Genomic DNA, 17,149 nt, shown 5'->3' with positions numbered 1-17,149 from the left:
AAAATCGTTTATTCCTTTTTCCCACCTGTGGAACATTTTCTTCGATCTCATTCTTCCTTCCAAGTCTTCAAGACAGCTGTTCACCACCATCTCAGATCATCCCCATCAAAAAGCATAATCTTTTTTTACCCTTGTTAACCACCACTCTCTCCCCCAACCACAAGCTCACCTCATTCCAAATTCACAGTTTTCCCTCCTGAGAGTTTCCTTCTGTATCCATAATGTCCACCCCATGCATCCTCCCCTGCCCCTCATTCCTCCCCACACCCATTATTTGTTCAAGTCTCCCTCTATTTTGTCCTTTTCCTTCAATCGCTATTGTTGCTTTTGTTCTGTTGCTTCCTGATTCGTTCAGTGTACTCGGTCTTCCACGAGCCTTGACTTTGTATGCAAAAACAAAGTCGTGTCTAACTGGCACAAAACACACACAATGAATGTGTAACTGGGGAATGAATTAATGATCACCTTGCTTCTGCAGACCTTTTATCTATATATTACGAAAACTCTCATCTTGTATATTTATGTATGTATGTATGTATGTATGTATGTATGTATGTTCCTGAAATACAGCCAAACAGTACACGAAAGCGAAAAAATTTTAGGGCCACATTACTCACCATTCTCCTGCGGTGTTCAGTATCAAGTTTCATTCAAATGGAGCAACGAAAAAAAATTATAAAATATATTTTTTATCAACCGCTGTCTCAACGGAGCCCAACGGGTTCACGGGTCATTCGTCTAGTATCCAATAAAACTGCCTCGAATGACAACAAGCAAAAGGTACTGTGGAATGTACCTTTTGACACTTTAGACTGCTGAGAGCCCTTCGACCTTTGAAGACTCCCAAGATGCTTAAAATCCCTAAAGACCATGAGTACCAAAAAGACCTTGAGGACCCAAAATACCCCGATCAATCAAAAGACCCCAATGACCCAAAAGACCCAGATCACCCAAAATACCCTAAAGACCCAAAAGACTTGGGTGACCCAAAAGACCTAGATGTCCCCGAGGACCCAAAAGACCCAGAAGACCCAAAATACCCTGATAACCCCAAAGAGCCAAATGACCCAGATGACCCAAAAGACCCAGAAGACTGAAAAGACCCCAAAGGCCCAAAAGTTCTTGAGCACCCAAAATAACCTGAAGACCTAAAATACCCTGATAAACTAAAACACCCCGAGGACCCAAAAGACCCATCAGACCCAAAATACACCGAAGATCCAAAAGACTCAGATGATCAAAAAGACCGAGATGTCCCAAAGGACCCAAAAAACCTAGAAGACCCAAAATACCTTGAGAACCCAGATGAACTAAAAGACTGAAGATCCAAAAGACCCAGTGACCTAGAAGTTGAGGACCCAAAAGACCCCAAGGACACAACAGACCCAGATGACCAAAAAGTCCCTGAGGACCAAAAAGAACCAAAAGACCCCAAGGATCCAAAAGACTCAGAAGATCCCAAAGACCCAGATGACCCAAAAGTCCCCAAGTGCCCAAAATATCTAGGAGACCCAAAAAATCCAGAGGACCTAAAATACACTGAGGATCAAAAATACCCAAAATACACCGAGGACCCAAAAGTCCTCAAGGATCCAGATGACGCAAAAGTCCATAAGGACCCAAAAGAGCCAGAAGACCCAGATGACTCAAAAGACCCAGATGACCCACAAGACTCTGAAGCCTGTAGTCCCTCGAAGACACTACATAATGTAATGGATGAGGTGTGTGCGTGTGTGCGTGTGTCATGTTTTTTTTTTTTATGGAATGCTCCTGGAGCATTCTGATGTTGAATGTAACACACCCGAATGATCGTGATGAAATCCTGAGTTGATTAGGCTGATTACAAAAATCCATTGGAATTTCCATGCTTTAAACGCATGGCATGTTAAGGTATTGTTACGGCTGTGGAAATTCACAGAACAACATAAAGGTCCATAGTTCAGTTGGATCGATAAGTCTGTGTTCAGTTAGATTCCCCCACCGTTGTTTAATGCGAATTATTCATGTCACAGGGCTGTGATCCTTTGAGGTAGGTTTTTCTTTTTCTATCGTTATTTTGAACCAACCACATCTCCACCACCATTACAACAACCAACATCGCTCCCCTTAACCACAACCACACCTGCCTCTCAACAACCACACCATCCTCACCACTCCGCCAGCAACCGTCAACATCTCCACGCCACAAAGATCGCCTCACCTTCGATCCCAAAACGACGCCATCTTTGCGCCAGCAGCGGTGGATCCGATCAAACGACATTGCTGCAGGGAGAGGGAAGGGTTCTCTCGCCGTGCAGCGCAAGTCTGGTGATTTCTACCACGTATGCTTTGTGTGGAAGCTTCGCCTCGAAAAACGGATCACAGGAGAGAAAGGGGCGGGGCCTGTGGGGGTCGAAGGGTGTTGATTTCTACCACGTCCGCTTTGCGTGGAAGCTTCGTCTCAGAGAATCGGATCCAGAGGACCGGTGATCTCTACCACGTCCGCTTTCCGGGCAGAGGTCAGAGGTCAAGGGTCAGAGAGCAAAGGCCAAATCTCGTCCCCCCGGCCCTATATAAGGGCGAGCAGAACGGAGCTTCGAGGCAGTCTGGAGGGGTCGGAGAGCCGAGTAGAGCCCGAAGTCTGGAGAGAGTCAGTCGGAGAAAGCCAAGGAGCTACGTGGAGACCACAGCCGGGGAGAGCTTGCCAGCGTCAAGGCAGTCCGAGGTGATCGGACCTCGGCGCGGTTCGCGCATCACTGAGGAACGGACGGGGTCTTGGAGCATTCGACTCTTATAGAGCATCAACTCTTATAGCGAACGCAGTGAGCTTCATACTTAACGTGTGGACGTGAGAGAATAGGTAAACAACAACAACAACTAGAGGGGGAGCACTCGGTACAGTGCAAAACCTCCGCCGCCAATACTGCTAGGTCACTCAAGTGAACCTGATATCTTATTCATTCAATTTGACGTCAACAGTGCTCACAGAGTTAAAGTTTGCAACTTTCCCTTTTACTTTTAACTTTTACATACTCAATTCATTCGTCATAACTAGATTCCTTGAGAAAGAAATTGATTTTACGTGGGTAAATCCACCTGAAGTTCCAAAATCAGCCGCAATTATAATTTTGGCATGTTTTTTTTTTGTTGGAAATCACTTAAAACATGTAGAAATGCCAAAAAAAAAAAAATTCAAATATTTTTTCAAATTGGCTGCCATAGCATCCATATTGGATTTTGGACCAAGTCCAAAATCTAATGCCATGATCCTTGGACCAGACCTAACCCCCCCCCCCCACCAAGTTTCGTCGAAATCCGTCAAGGAGTTTTTCCGTAATACTGTTCACAAACAAACAAAAAAACAAACAAACAAACAAACAGAAAGGGGTGAAAACAGTAACCTCCATCCATCTTCGATGGCAGAGGTTAATAACACAATACCCTGGCTATTTCGAATCCGTGTCGTTAGCTATGACGTTTTGCTTCCGGTTGTTGTTAAACGCTGTGCGGTGTATAAACACGATTGGGTTTTATTTCTATATTGTGAATATTACTTGACGTGTGTACATGAGAGAATAGGAAACAACAAAAACAACACAATACCCTGCCAATTGTGAATCCGTGTCGTTGGCTATGACCCTTTTGCTTCCGTTTTTTTTTTGCTTGGTTTTTTTTTATTTCCGGTTTTTTCATGGGGAATGATGCATGCCAGGAGATCATGACCGGAAGTGTTTATTTATTTATTCAATTATTTTTTTCCCAAAGTTAATTTTATCCTTCGAAAAGTGATTTTTTCACGACAGGAAGTGTTTATTTTGTATTTAACATTACCAGGAGTGATTTTGAAACTCTTTCCAGAACTTTTAATTTCTTTTATTCTGGACCAGAAGTGATCGTTTATTTATTTATTTATTCATTTATTTTTTCCCAAAGTTAATTTTAATAAAGACATCTCCAGCATCATCAAAAAATAATTTTTAATCATGATTTACATTTGATCGCTGATCCCGAATTCAGGCCGAAGTAACCGGAAATTGCGTCAAAATCATCAGCTGTGCGGCGCTTACATGTACCACGGTATAATGTAATGGATGAGGCGTGTGCGTGTGTGTCTGTGTCTGTGTCTGTGTCTGTGTCTGTGTCTGTGTCTGTGTCTGTGTGTGTGTGTGTGTGTGTGTGTGTGTGTGTGTGTGTGTGTGTGTGTGTGTGTGTGTGTGTGTGTGTGTGTGTGTGTGTGTGCGCGCGCGTGTGTCATTTATGCCTTGCCGAACACCTATATGCCTTGCGGACACGTGACCAAAACCACTCCTCCACGCTCCCACAACGCTCCCCGCATTGTGCCCTGCCCACGTACGCCAATACACCACATTCCTCCCTCCTAAAAACATGAGTATAAAATGACCATTATACTGATAAGCAAAATCGGCAAAGCAACCTACGGCATAAAAAAAAACAAAGCGGAACAAAACGACGTTAATCAAAAATCATAGGCACCACAACACAGAAAGCAACCAGAGCCAAAAATGGCATTAATCATGTGGCCGTGAAGCAAACCCAGATGAGACGGCACAAAAGAAAACGTGCTTCATCTGCACAACCTGCAACCCCAATGCCGCTGTGTTAACCTGGCACATCATTCATCCTTTCGAGTTGAATCCCAAAATGCAGTGGACAGGTGCTCAAGTACTGAGTTGCACGACGAACCCAATGATGGCTGTAGACCACAAAAAACCCTGGCCGTGTTAAAGATATAAAGAAGCAAGTTGGGGAGCACAGTATCACTACGCAGCAGAAGCACCCCCAGGTGGCTCATGCTTACACGCCAACCGGCGAGGTCGCGACGACCTCCCGCGCCCCCTGGCCAACAAGCTCCGTTTGCCCAAGATTGCCAAACTCGCCCGTCCTTGCCCGTTTGATAAGCTCGCACATCTGGGGCGGCTTTGGGAAGATAACGGCCTGGCCCCCGCGAGAGCAATGGGAGGGGCGACGCTGAACAGCGCCGGCGTCCCACATGAGAGTCGAACCGGCAATTAGCCGGCTGCAGTCCCAGCAATCCCATACAAAACCACGCATCACATTCAGCCATGTTATAAAGCAACAAGAACATCGTCTGCGCAGATGCAAACTTCCCTTCACGTACAGCGCGCTCTCCCAGTATAATTCCCACACATGAGAGGGTAGCGAACCACAGACTGTCCTCGCAGCTGGAAATCAGAAAGACCTCTTTATTCGCAACGATCGTCCGCAAGTTCTCCACATCATATTGATCATATTGCTCGATCTCAACCAAACACATGCTCACACGCGGCCTGTCGGCATTTGCTTTAACAACGCTAAGCTTAATCACTCGTGCTGCGAGAATCAAATACACAACAATTAGCAATTTATGAAACACATTGCGTGTACGCCTCTTGGTTGTCACAACGTCGGGGCGACTTGCGTGCCGGTCGTCATCTGAACGTCGACGAGGACACCGTCGATGGTCGCGTTCCGCGAACTTCTTGACCGCGACCGGCTCGCTCCAATCCACCGTTGAAATCGCCTGAACGACACGGGTGTGCACTGTATCACGAGCGCCGTGGGAGCGCGAGAGCCCGTCGCAGCTGGCATGGCTCCCGTTGCTCCAGAACCGTATATCGTAGTTGCAGGACACAATGAACGGAAACCCATGTTGCATCGTCGCGGCTCCTGCCGCTGGAACCTCGCCCTCGGGTCTCGAGGGAGGCCCGGGCCAAAACGGAGGTACGTGCCCCGAAGGAGGCACAGGTGCACCTGGAGGTACGAACTCCGAACCAGGAAACTCCTCCTCCTCACATCGAAACCCAACTGGCCCAGCATGGGCCGTCCAAGGTCACCGGCTGACGCCATTCAGTCTAGCCTGAGGCGAGCCAGCCAGTCCCGGCCCAAAAAGGCGGGCCCCTCCCCTCGTACCACAAACAATGAGAGTAAGGCGCTTTGACCTTGATAGACCACCGAGACGTCTGTCACAGTAAGTGGTGCAATCACTTCGCCGGTGTACGTGTACAGCGAAAAGGTCGTCTTGACCAGGTGAACACCGCGGAGGTCACGAGCGGTCCGTTCTCCCATGACCGACACTGCAGCCCCGGTATCAACTCGAAACACGATCGGTGCCCCATTCACCTCGGCCTCCACTGTCATTGGTCTTGTCACCTTCGGACCAATTGAAAACAGGCTCAACATTGGTTGCATTTCCTGCTCCGGGTCACCGGGATCGCTATGCCCAGGCTGCAAGACTTGACCCGGGGCGTAAAAGTGTACGCCATGCACAAAACACCGTTCCGGCAGTAGGTCTCGACCCGGGACATAGGGGTCGCTCGCACACCGCCATTCATGACCGTTATGATGGCCAATGACCCTCGGCACACACACCGTAGACGTCCCTGAGTGTTCAGACCGCCGTCCGACTGGCTGCGTTGCAACGCTCGGTCACGACCCGCACCGAAGACTGTGCGTGCAACTACATGCGCTTGGTACACTGTGCTGACCTTCGGATCATCTGCCGCGCACTGGCCATCAAGACTCCGGACATCTCTCAGAGCTTGTGCGACGGCCGACGCCGCGTCTGAGCTGAACTTAATGTCCTCTTCCTTTAGCCGTGGCATCGCAGAAACCATTCCCGAGGCTTGCAAAGCAGAAATAAAACGAACTCCGAGTGCGGCCGTCGTTCACTCGACGTGAACTCGCAGGTGACGGCGAGACGTCTGGCTGCAGGACTCGACCCGCACCGAAGACTGTGCGTGCGGCCGCGGGTGCGCGAAACTCGCGATGCGCTTCCCTGGGATCCTTGCGAGGTGATCGAACTCGAACCGCGTGAGCTGCGCTGAATTTCCCGGCGCTCCGCGCGCCTCATAATCCAATTGCTCCGGCAATGACTCCAAGTCAATAGCAAGGAAACCAGGCACTCTGCACACGTCGATCCGAAACAGACTCGTCGCCAGTGAAATGTCCGGAGGGCAGTGAGACTCGGAGGGCAGTGAGACTCGGAGGGCTGTGAGACACTACCCTCGTGTCGTAAGAGGTGGCCAGGGTTGCGTCAGGAAGGATATCCAGCGTCAAACCTATGCCAAATCAGTATGCGGATCATAACGGATGATCCGCTGTGGCGACCCCTAATGGGAGCAGCCGAAATAAGAAGATATATATATATATATATATATATATATATATATATATATATATATATATTGTCGCGGGGTGGAAGCCCGGGTTAACCCTCCGACCCAATTTGTGGTGATGGGCGGTTAACACTGCCAGCCCCTGGATGGCCGAGCGGTTCCTTAATAAGAGGAGGCGGACACGTTGATCAACGGAGATTTTAACACGTGCTTGGAGTGGAATGGCAGACGCGTGGAGGAGTACGACACAGGAGCACTGCACCAGGAGAGCACAAGGGGGTTTATCCACGAACCCCACTACAAATGGATGAATACAATTTCTTAAAAGGAATACATTTAAAGAACATGGACAAATATTTACAAAGACGATAATTCAAAAGGAAATAATAATGACATGAAATAATTGAATCCTTCAGTTGAGGCCTCACACACAGACACAAGTACAAACAAAGGGTGGAACAAAATGAAAAGAACCCCCCCCACCCCCGTTTTTAATTATTCTGGTACTCAGCTTTAAGTATACTGGTGAAATAAAAATACAGAGGGAAAAATCACAGAGGGCAATCACGGACTGGGGGGGAACTTCTTCTTACCCCCTTGGCGACTTAACACTGCACCACCCCTCGTGTGGTGACACGTAACACTTAAGCTCAGATTCCCAAATTTAGTTACATCGAGTTGCTTTCTACTCGTCCACAGAACAAGCAACTCTACACAATGCTAAACTTCCTATTAAATTCTTCCATCTACCCCCACAACCGTAACTATATATATATATATATATATATATATATATATATATATATATATATATATATATATATATATATATATATATATATATATATATATATATATATATATATATTGTCATGGCTGTGGAAATTCGCAGAACACCATAAAGGTTCCTTATTCAGTTATTCCAGTAAGTCTGTGTTCAGTTGGATTTCCCCACCGTTGTTTAATGGAAATTATTCGTGTCACAGAGCTGTGAACCTTTGAGATAGGTTTTTCTCTTTTATATCGTTATTTTGAACCAACCACATCTCCACCACCATTTCAACAACCAACATCGCTCCCCTTAACCACAATGCCAACTACGCCACCGTCACAACCACGATCGCCTCCACCACCTAACCACCTTCGCCGCTACGCCAGCTATCAATTCCCTTCTTCTCCACGGACACATTACAACCATCTTTCCGCATTCAATCAATAAACGCGAGCAAAAGGAAGGAGCTTGAGGGCGCGCGGATTTTTCCTGCCTAATATTCCCACCTGTTTTCTCCGCACTTGGTGTGGGAAAGGGCGAGGCAGATCGTTCGCCATTGGTCGGTTCGTGGAATGAGGCGCTGGGAACGGAGGAACGCCCCTTTTCGGGAAGCTTCTCTCAGGAACTGGAAGGGGGGTGGAGCAGAGAACGGGGAGGAGAAAGGGGTTGGACCCCAGGGGATATAAGGGCGTGCAGGACGCCAGGTCTGGCAGTTCGTGTCTTTGGTCGTCGAGCCCTTTTGTCGTCGGGGCTCGTGTGGTTTGCTTCGTGCGAGGTTTTCTTCGTGGTGGCTGCTCGTCGAGCTCGTAGTTCGTGTGTTCTCGTCGACTGGCAGCTCGCAGCTCGTGCGTTTTTTCTTCTTCGTGGTGGATGCTTGGCGTGCTCCCAGCTGGTGGGCTTTTTTTGTCCTGCCTTTTAAAATTGAGCCGAGTCGAGCCTTTGTCATCGGGTGATTGCTGCTGCTTCATTGTGGTTCGAGTTCCGGGTGCCTTCCCTCTGGGTCGGGGCGCGCACGAGAGGAGAGTGCCGGAGAGAGCTCGCCGACCGTCGCACCACGAGGGTGCAGGTAACCAGCATCGGTCTCGTGGAGCCCATTCGGTCAGCCAAGTCCCACGCCATAAAGGCCCACGGGCCCAGTCTGACCCCCTGTCTATGGGGGTGGTCTTTTCCTTTTCTTTTTCTTTCGAATGAATGTTGGTGGCGCCGTGTCCATAAGTAAAACCTGTTAAGTGCCTGTGAAATAATAATATTCGGTCGTAGTGCTTTCCCTTGCTTGTGTCTTTGTCCCCGTCCTGTGATTGTTTTTGTTTCTTGAATACGTGTATGACTGTATTTCATTGCCTTGACTGCATACGTGTTTTGTGTAAATGGTAAATAAATGTGCTTTGTTGAAATGTACCCCTTTCGTTGCGTCTTCTCCCTATTGAAAATGCCATCTTGCATCGCGGAATAAATTGCTGGGTTTTAAACACCTGTTCAATAGAATCGGATCCGGCGAGGTTGGGCGATAATACCCGCTCGGTTATCACTGCAGAACGGAACGGACCGCTTAAGCGGTCCGTGTCCAGGCCGACCTGTGTCGAGGTACGGTCGCCCGGTCGGCTGCCCGCGCAGGTACTTAGGTATATCGAATTCGGCGAGTGACCCTATCTTGCGCGGGAAGACAATCGGCTCGGACGTGGTGGGGATTGGAAACCCACCCGTGACTGGTTCCCGGCTTAGCTCTGGAAAGTCACGACTGAATTGTCCGTCCGGTGGGTGAGCTGCTACTATTCGTGGAAAGTGGCAGTTCGCACGCTGGCGGGCGCGAATTCGTAACAATATATATATATATATATATATATATATATATATATATATATATATATATATATATATATATACAAACATACATATATATATATATATATATATATATATATATATATATATATATATCTGTTGCAGTATGTTCCCCTCAACCTGTACAGTAAAGATGTGGATTCGTTTATTTACACTGTCCATGTGTGCAACCCGACAGGATTCCCTGTTTTCTCTTGTCATAGCATGATAAAGAACAGTGAGTAATGCGATAATGATTACATACACCAAATTTTCTTCCATGTTCCAAACATATTCTGTGTCAATCTAAGCTCACAGGACCCACAGTTTATAAAGTTACTGGGTAAGGTGCTCAGAGCACCTGTGCTGTACATTTGATTTATCATGGCGGAAAGCTCATTCACACAGCACCCTTAATACGAGGGGGGCATTCATTTATTTTGTTTTTTTTGGGGGGGTGGAGAGGGAAATGTATATATTTTTGATGATTGGGTTCAATATATTGTTGCGGGTCGCGCCCGCCGGCGTGCGAACGGCCACGTAACTCGAATCGTGGCACGTCGCCCACCGGACGGACAATTCTGTCGTGACCCTCTCGGACTAACGCCGGGAGCTAGTCATGGGTAGGCCTTTCGGCCTCACCACGATCGTGCCAATCGGCCCCCTGCGTGGGATAGGGTTGTTCGCCAAATTCGACCTCCCTAAGTATCCACACGGAGGGTAGACCGGGCGATCGCACCTCGCCACAGGTCGACTCCGGACACGGGCCACTTAAGCGACCCGTTCCATACTATCGGGATAACCGAGCGGTGTTATCGTCGGCCTCGACTCTTCCGATTAATTATCGGGTGTATTAAGCCCACTACCAACCCTTTACGTGAAGCAAGATGGAGATTCAATTAAAGAAAAGACGAAGCGAAACGGGAAAAACAGTTCAACATAATGCACATTTATTCCGCGGCACACAGAGAGCACACATATACAATTACAACAATTATGCACCAAAAGCAGATGTAACAAAAGAAACACAACAATGCAGATCTACTACCGACTACGCGTGCACACGGCAACACTTACACAGTTTTACTTTACAGACGGCACCAACAACACATTTACTCAAAAGCAAAAGAAAAGGGCCACCCTCAAAGACAAGGGGGCAGACGGGGCCTGTGGGCTGTGAGACCGGGTGGATCCTACCCGTGTCTTGTGATGAGTCGCAAATGTGGCGGCGCGGCGGTGCCCCGACTCCGCGCTCCTTCGTGGGTTTCGTTGGCACTGCTTGGAGTGGGGTGGGAACGGGGCCCCCCTTTTCGCACTATCTCAGCGTGGGGGGGAAAGGGGAGAATTGTTGATGCTCTGGGGAAAGAGGATAGCTGGCTTGCTTGGGTCCCGTGACGAGCGACTCCACTGCGAGCTCGTCGCCGACCGCTGTCTTCCTTGCCTCGGACCTGAGCTATCCGGTCCCCTCCTCAATTCTCCTCAGCCGACTGCAGCAAATCACCTCGACCGCGCTCCAGGCTTCCTCTCTCTGCAGCTCCCCGACAGACTGCGAGCTCCGACAGACTTCTCCTCTCCAGACCCGACTTGACTCTTCTCCAACTGACTGCCGCTGCCACACTCTGCCGCTGCCACACTCTGCTCTCCAAAAACTGACTCTTCCCTTACTGACTGCCTTCGCCCCGCGCTCGGCGCTTTATAGTCTGGCAGGAGAACCCATATGCAAATTTCTGGATCAGAACGAGCTCGGGGGTGGAGCCACGCTCGCCCATTGGACGGAGTAAAAGGGGCGTGAGTCTCCCCTGATCCTCGGATTTGTATATATCGATTCTACTCCGACGCGCCTGGAGGCGGGGTCAAACCGCCCCGCGCTTGCTGATTGGACGGATCAGAAGTGGGCGTGTATCATTCCTGATCCGACTTCTCCTCGGAAAGGCCGCACTTTGCACCCGCGGCTCGGCGCGCGTCCCGCATTACTGCTCCACATAAAAAAGGTGCAAAAACGGATCCCTGTAACGATAAACCAATCAGCCTTCTCCCAATCACCAGCAAGGTTATGGAATCCATCATCTCTTCAGACATTAAATCCTTCCTCTTCTTTAATGGCTTGATTTCCGATCATCAATTTGGTTTTAGACCAGGTCACTCCAACCTGGATATGCTGCATCTGCTCTCCCAACAATGGATGGAGGTCCTCAATGCCGGACATGAAATCAGAGCCATATCCCTAGACATATCACGTACTTTTGATACGATCTGACAGCCTACCCTGCTCACCAATCTATCTTTCGATGGTATTGAAGGTCATCTCCACTCATGGTTCACAGACTTCCTCTCCTGTCGCAGTCAATGCATAGCTCTTCATGGAATTCTCTTATCCCCTTTTCTCTCCAGGCTGGAGTTTCTCAAGGCAGTGTTCTTGGCCCTGTGCTTTTTCTGGTTTTCTTCAATGATCTCTCAGATTCCCTGGAAAATCCTCTTTATCTCTTTACTGATGACTCCACCTTCAGCCGTATCATCTCTCATCCCTTAGATCGGCAAGCAGCAGCCTCTTCACTCTCTGCAGAACTGGATAAAATTATAAGTTGGTCCAACACTTGGAATAGGTCTTTCAATCCTGACAAATCTCACATCCTCACCATGTCTCTCTGAAAGAACAGTCTGGAAACCCCCACATCTACTTTTTCAACAATCCCCTTGAAGAAGTCCTTTCATTCAAGCTTTTGGGTCTCACTATCTGCGACGATCTTTCCTGGGAAAGCCACATCTCCAACCTGGCCTCCAAAGCCAGTTGCCGACTGGGCATCCTCCATCGTGCAAAGTCCTTCCTTGGCATACCTAAGCTTCTATTCACTTACAAAGCTTTCATCCACAGTCTGATTGAGTACTGCTCCCCACTCTGGGATGGTGCTCTTGCCTCACACTTAACTTGACTTCATGTTGTGGAAACCAAGGCTTTTAGGATCATTGGCATCTCCCACGATGAAGCTGAGTCTTTGGGTCTTTCACTCTCTCACCACAGGTAGGTTGGTGGTCTTTCCATCTCCTCTCTGGCCTTGCCCTCCACTCTGCTGTGATCTGCCTCTTCCTCAGGCCCCTATATTTCCTCAGGGCACTCAAGGTCTGCCAAAAAACCCCTTCTGGTGAAACTTCCAAAATTAAGAATCCCTGCTCACCTTCACTCTTTCATTCCTCTTTTTTCCTGCCTCTGAAACAAACTCCCACACTCTCTTCAATCCCACTTCTCCCTCCAGGTCTTCAAAACAGCTTTTCACCACCATCTCACATCTTCCCCCATCCAAAATCTTGATGTTTTCTACCCCCGATAATCCACCCCAAGCTCACCTCCTTCAAATTCCCTGTTTTCCTTCCTGAAAGTCCCTGTAGTGTCCATCTTATTTACCCCATGTACCCAGCTCCATCCCTCTCCTGTCCACAGATCTCCTCGTGTCTCTGTTCCCCAATTTCTCTTGTTTTGTGCTTCCCTCTCCCACACCTCATGTCTTCTGCTCCCCTTGTTAAATGTTTATGTGTTAGCTCTTTTATGAGCCTCGACAATGTATACAAAATAAAAAAATCCGATTCGTGCTGCAGGCTACAAAGGCAGGAGACCGATATGATGCCCTCTTTTCACCCCAGAACAAAAAGCAGCCTGCTTGGCATGGTGCTGGCACATCAACATGAGAATTTTGCATCCTGGATTTAAAAGATCCATTGGTCTGATGAGAGCACATTTATCCTGCATGGGACTGATGGTAGAACCTGGGCTTGGCAGGAACTAGCACAGCTCATACACTGAAGAACATTGGAGCTTCCATCCCATTTGGTGGCAGATCTGTTTGATGTGGGGCTGCCTGTTACAATTGCAAACTTGTCACCGTGCAGGCAAAAAGGAAAAACAGGCAAAAAGTACCGTAGGAACGTTTTGGATTGTGTTCTTCGTTCACATTTTGATAAACACCTACTCTCTCAGAAGACCTGTATCCATGCATGGCAATGCCAGACCCCCATCATTCTCGACAAGTTAACGACTTCTTTTGCAACAAAGCCATCACAAAATCACCCTAGCCAACAAGGAGTCCTGATTTAAATCCAATAGAGCATGTTTGGGACATCCTTGGGCATATAATTACGAAAATGGACTCTCCTGCACAGACTCTGGCACAGTTAGAGACTGCATTGCACCAGGAATGCAATGACTCCCTTTGGATTCCCTCTCTGGATTATTCAGGGGATGAGGAGGAGAATGGCAGCAGTCATTTGTTCTAATGGTGCTTACACACATTATTGACCTTTTGAGACATTCATTTAATTGTGACATCATTGGATGTCGTCATTCACTGACATTGAGCCCTATTTCACACAATGTGTTGCCAGCATCCCCATTTCAAAGTCAATGTGTTTTTTGGTGTGAAACAGTGCCATTATAGACATCCTTATTTTGTGATTAAAAATAAAAAAAAAACAACAAACCCCTTAATTTATCTTGTCATTGATTAAACATTCATACTTTACCAATACCGTATATGCTTTCAGTTTGGATAAACGATATAGTTTCTGAATAATTTTCTCAATAATTGCTGTGAACCATGAATATGCACCTGTGCTTACATACCTATATAAAGGAATGTTAACTTATTTATGATAATGAAACCAATAGATGAGGAATGTGGATATGATATAAGAATTATTATCCATAAATCATGCTGTTTTCACCATTGTTGGGGGATCATTAAGTCAGTTGGTTTGGGGTACCTGTTTTCACTGTGGTTTTGCTGAATGTGTTATGGAATTTAAAAAAAAACTTTTTGTGATTTGACTTCCAGTTGAGGGTTTACATGCAGATTTCAGAGTTTCGTAAGGCAGAACATGTTAAGTACTTACTTTTTTGTTTGTTTTTCTTATTTGTTATCATGAATTTGTATCAGGTGTTAGCTATTTAGTGTCACTCAAAGTTGCAGTTGCGTTTGTAACAGATTAGTGGGTAATTGTATTCGTTTTATTTGGAAGCATCAGGCTCAGACGAACAAGTTTGTCTTTCTTAGTTGGTCAGTCAAGTCAGTTGGAGGTATGGTTGGGAGAAGATTACAAACGGTGTGATAGATGTTTAACGTGGGCCATATCAGGGATAGTGGAAACAGAGGAGAGTTGTAGGAAGTGTGAGGAAATAGCTCACATGAAGATCGTTCTTGCGAGGTTGAATGAATGGATCGACAATTTACAGCAGGTATCAGAATGTGAATAATTTGTAGAGAAAATTTGGTTATGTTTGTGGAATGAGTTTGCAAAGGAGAATGGCAATGTTGTAGGTGTAGAGAATGCAGGCACAGTTGAGGGTGTAGTGATTGCAAACAGTTGTGGGGTTGTGTAGAAAGTGCAGGCACTGGTGAGGGTGTAGAGAGCGCAGGAAGTGGTGAGGGTATAGCGAGTGCAGGCAGTGGCAAGGGTGCAGCGAGTGCAGGCAGTGGCAATGGTGCAGCGAGTGCAGGCAGTGGTGAGGGTGCAGCGAGTACAGGCAGTGATGACAGTGTAGCAAGTGCAGTGTTGAGGGTGTAGCAAGTGCAGGCAGTGGTGAGGGTGTAGCGAGTGCAAACAGTGTTGATGGTGTAGCAAGTGTAGGCAGTGGTGAGGATGCAGTTAGTGCAAGCAGTGGTGAAAGTGTAGCAAGTGTAGGCAGTGGTGAGGGTGTAGCAAGTGCAGGCAGTGGTGAGGGTGCAGCGAGTGCAAACAGTGTTGATGGTGTAGCAAGTGTAGGCAGTGGTGAGGATGCAGTTAGTGCAAGCAGTGGTGAAGGTGTAGTGAGTGCAAGCAGTGTTGACGGTGTAGCAAGTGTAGGCAGTGGTGAGGGTGTAGCAAGTGCAGGCAGTGGTGAGGGTGTAGCGAGTGCAAACAGTGTTGATGGTGTAGCAAGTGTAGGCAGTGGTGAGGATGCAGTTAGTGCAAGTAGTGGTGAAGGTGTAGTGAGTGCAAGCAGTGTTGATGGTGTAGCAAGTGTAGGCAGTGTTGAGGGTGCAGCAAGTGCAGGCAGTGGTGAGGGTGTAGCGAGTGCAAACAGTGTTGATGGTGTAGCAAGTGTAGGTAGTGGTGAGGGTGTAGCAAGTGCAGACAGTGGCGAGGGTGCAGCGAGTGCAAACAGTGTTGATGGTGTAGCAAGTGTAGGCAGTGGTGAGGATGCAGTTAGTGCAAGCAGTGGTGAAGGTGTAGTGAGTGCAAGCAGTGTTGACGGTGTAGCAAGTGTAGGTAGTGGTGAGGGTGTAGCAAGTGCAAGCAGTGGTGAAGGTGTAGCAAGTGTAGGCAGTGGCGAGGGTGCAGCGAGTGCAAACAGTGTTGATGGTGTAGCAAGTGTAGGCAGTGGTGAGGATGCAGTTAGTGCAAGCAGTGGTGAAGGTGTAGTGAGTGCAAGCAGTGTTGACGGTGTAGCAAGTGTAGGTAGTGGTGAGGGTGTAGCAAGTGCAGGCAGTAGTGACGGTGTAGCGAGTGCAAACAGTGTTGATGGTGTAGCAAGTGTAGGCAGTGGTGAGGATGCAGTTAGTGCAAGTAGTGGTGAAGGTGTAGTGAGTGCAAGCAGTGTTGATGGTGTAGCAAGTGTAGGCAGTGTTGAGGGTGCAGCAAGTGCAGGCAGTGGTGAGGGTGTAGTGAGTGCAAACAGTGTTGATGGTGTAGCAAGTGTAGGCAGTGGTGAGGATGTAGCAAGTGCAGACAGTGGCGAGGGTGTAGCGAGTGCAAACAGTGTTGATGGTGTAGCAAGTGTAGGCAGTGGTGAGGATGCAGTTAGTGCAAGTAGTGGTGAAGGTGTAGTGAGTGCAAGCAGTGTTGACGGTGTAGCAAGTGTAGGCAGTGTTGAGGGTGCAGCAAGTGCAGGCAGTGGTGAGGGTGTAGTGAGTGCAAACAGTGTTGATGGTGTAGCAAGTGTAGGCAGTGGTGAGGGTGTAGCAAGTGCAGACAGTGGCGAGGGTGCAGCGAGTGCAAACAGTGTTGATGGTGTAGCAAGTGTAGGCAGTGGTGAGGATGCAGTTAGTGCAAGCAGTGGTGAAGGTGTAGCAAGTGTAGGCAGTGGTGAGGGTGTAGCAAGTGCAGGCAGTGGCGAGGGTGCAGCGAGTGCAAACAGTGTTGACGGTGTAGCGAATGCAGGCAGTGGCGAGAGTGTAGTGAGTGCAGGCAGTGGTGATGGTACAGCAATATACTGCCGATAGGTGGGAATGAGGCCAGAGACAGTTTTTGTTGGTGTTGAAACTATTATACATGTTTCCTATTAAATATGAGATTCTTCATTCTGCAGGAAGGATCGTATAAACATAGAGTTGTGTGCAGTTTCAAAATTTCTTCTGGTAGTGCAACTCTGAGGCTGCTTTGCTATCGAAAAATGCTGTCTTTTGACCTGTTTATATGACCTGGTAAGAGTACGCTTACAAAAGTGTATACTGGCATCCCTTGTATTTAATGC

The sequence above is a fragment of the Eptatretus burgeri genome, chromosome 7 (genome assembly GCF_056783735.1).
Source record: "Eptatretus burgeri isolate ZD-2024b chromosome 7, Ebu_testis_v1, whole genome shotgun sequence".
Taxonomy (NCBI): domain Eukaryota; kingdom Metazoa; phylum Chordata; class Myxini; order Myxiniformes; family Myxinidae; genus Eptatretus; species Eptatretus burgeri.
The sequence above is the reverse complement of the archived record's forward strand: the minus strand, read 5'-3'. Positions refer to the sequence as shown.